Source organism: Fukomys damarensis, unplaced genomic scaffold (assembly GCF_012274545.1).
Source record: "Fukomys damarensis isolate Sample0158 unplaced genomic scaffold, DMR_v1.0_HiC HiC_scaffold_21, whole genome shotgun sequence".
NCBI classification, from domain to species: domain Eukaryota; kingdom Metazoa; phylum Chordata; class Mammalia; order Rodentia; family Bathyergidae; genus Fukomys; species Fukomys damarensis.
In genome coordinates this window covers 29,477,856-29,480,470 of record NW_022900933.1, presented here as the reverse complement: position 1 = coordinate 29,480,470, position 2,615 = coordinate 29,477,856, and the positions used below count along the sequence as shown (strand labels likewise).

At 50.0% G+C, this 2,615-nt stretch overlaps 1 protein-coding gene across 9 annotated transcripts in view; it reads left to right on the top strand.

Annotated features, from left to right (window-relative positions):
* Foxn3 (forkhead box N3) overlaps positions 1–2,615 on the top strand; it is a 377,946-nt gene that overhangs the window by 162,608 nt on the left and 212,723 nt on the right. The window contains exon 1 of one of the 9 annotated variants that reach the window (XM_019206360.2): positions 1,794–1,813. The exons of 7 other annotated variants lie outside the window; for them this stretch is intronic. The gene's annotated coding sequence lies outside the window, so the exon portion shown is untranslated. Of the gene's footprint in view, positions 1–1,793; positions 1,814–2,471; positions 2,493–2,615 lie in introns of those variants that run through there. One more of the 9 variants, XM_033766753.1, reaches the window with a different exon arrangement.

The window sequence follows — 2,615 nt, the reverse complement described above, 5'->3', positions numbered from 1 at the left end:
AAAAAAAAAAAAAAAAAAAAAAAAAAAAAAAGAAAGACAGAAAAGAAAAAAGAAGGTAGGGTTGGCCCCCCAACTTTTTCTTCAGGATGATACCTTCGTAGACCTCTTGTCACATCTGTAATGGGAGTGGGAAATTAAAAGATGTCTGTGAATGCAAGAAACCAAAAACTGGCAGAGGGAAAGAAAAGCAAGCTAATTAAAGGCAGCTACCTCACCACACTACATTCTCCCTTTATGGCTTCTCAAGGCCCAAGCTTGGTAATTTGCAAATTTTTTGTTCACGGGGGTGGGGTTGGTGGGTGACTCGTTTAGATACTGGGCAATTGCACAGAGTTTTAAGAATGACATATTACAGCTGGGCTGGGGGCACCTGCCTGTAGTCTCAGGATTCCAAGAGGCGGTGCAGGAGGACTGCAAGTTTGAGCCTCACCTGGGCAACTGTCTCAAAATTTTAAAAAAGGGCTGAGGATGTAGCTCAGTGTGAAAACCCTGGGTTGAATCCCCAGTACAAAACAAACAAGTAAACAAGAAAAATGAAAAGAATGACATATTCCAACAGGGTGTGTTGGCACACACCTATAATCCTAGCACTTGGGGAGACTCAGAGAGGAGGATCCTAAATCCCACCCCAGATTTGGCAACTTGGTGATTTAGCGAGACCCTGTCTCAAAGTGAAAAAGAGAGTAAGAGCTGTAGTTGAGTGCAAAGGCCTTGGGTTCAATCCTCAGTACAAAAAAGAAAAAGACAAAAGAAAAGAAGAATGAAAGAATGACACATTCCAGATGGGTGTGGTAGTACACACCTATAATCCTAGCACTCTGGGAGGCTGAGGCAGGAGGGTCATGAATTCCAACCTAGCTTTAACAGTTTAGTGATTTAGCAAACTGTTGTTTCAAAAGGGTTGGGGGCGGGTAGGAAAAAGAAAGAATGAAGCCAGGTGTGGTAATGCAGGCCCGTGATTCCGGCACTCAAGGTCATCCTGGGCTTCCTAGTGTGTTCAAGGTCTGCCTAGGCTACACAGCGAGATCTTGCCTCAATCAAACAAAAAAAACCATATGTTCTGTGTACAATATTCCATGCACAATTATTTTGGGTTAGCATGTCTCTGAGTGAACTCACCGAAGGATGGGGTGAAAAGATTTGACGCCATGTTCTAAGGTAGGGGGAGTTCGGTAAGTGAGGAGCTTGTGATGGAACGGGACTTTTCCAGTCCAGGAAGGGGCTCCGAGGAAAGTCTGATTGCTCAAAGGGTGTTGGACAAAGTTTCTTAATTTCAGTTCAGCTTTGGTTACACTGGTAGAGAGAGATTAAGCACTTCTAGAGGACCTGTGGATAGAGGGCTGGGACCGCAATAGTTTGAGTTACAGGAGCCTGAGTTTATCTCATCCTGACTTTGACTCTCAGAATCTCTGGGGCTAGGCTTCGTAAATGATCTAATTTGTCCCTGCCACCTTGTTCCTTTTACTTCCTCTTTTCTTTTTCTTTTTCGTGTAATACTGGGGATTGAACCCAGGGCCCATCACACTGAACTACGTGGCCCCTTTGTATTTTTTTCTATTTTGAGACAAATCCTCACTAAATTGTTAAGTTACCCAGGCTGGGCTCAGACTTGCAATTCTCCTGCCTCAGCCTCCTAGAATGCTAGGAGTACAGGCCCGCACCGCAATGGCTGGGTTGCTACACTTTTGCAGAGTGACTGTGGCTGTCACATGACACCCTCTGTAGTAAAGGGGGTGGGGCTCCCGACCTCACCACCCCCGGGCTCCCCTCTCTGAATAGTCCCTCCTGAGTGCTGGGAAGTAGTGAGGTGTGGGTGAGTCTGAAAGGCACTGGTTTCTAAAGCTTTGTGAAGGGGATCACTCTTAAAATTATTGGGGTTTCCTTACTTTTTGGAACAGAAAACTTGTTAGGCGCCGCCCCCATCCAACTCCTCGCTCCCCACTGTGGCTCTGTTAAAGGCACTGTAGACTGGCGGTTGTCCCCACCTGCGGTTCACCATGACTGTGTCCGAGTTCAGGTGGGCTCAGCCAGGTGGGGTGGGGGGCAGAGCACCCCACTTCTCTGTGGAGGAACCTACGGCCGGTTGAGTCACCCGGGAGTCTTGTACAACCGTCTTTTTATTTATGTCACCAGCAGGGTGTCCTGTTGGACTCTGCTTTCGCCCTCTGAGAGGCGGCTGGTTGGCGTGGCCTTAGCAGTGGGTGGTCGTTCCCCGGAGGTGCTCGTACTCTTGGAGAAGTGGCTGCCACGTTCGCTGCGTGGCTTTCAAACTGTCAGCCTGGCTCCCGGAGCTCAGATGGGAAGGAGATGAGACTTGTCCTCACTGCAGGCCTGGAAGCCGGCTGGGGCGCTGAGCACAACCCTTGGAGAGGCTCCTCCGGCGTGGCCTTCAGGGCCTCCTCCTCTATCATGGCCACCCGCCCTGCTCCCTCCTCGGCCGCTGCTCGGCCACCTGGCCTGGAGGCGGCGGCTGCTTTCCTCCGGGGCGAGAGGTGGGCGCCGGGGGAGGGCTCGCTCGGCCAGGACGCTGTAGCTGGGGAGAAGCGGTATCTCCTCTCCTCTCCTCACCCTCACGAGCCCCGCTCGCATCGTAATTCTTTTTATTTTTACTTTTC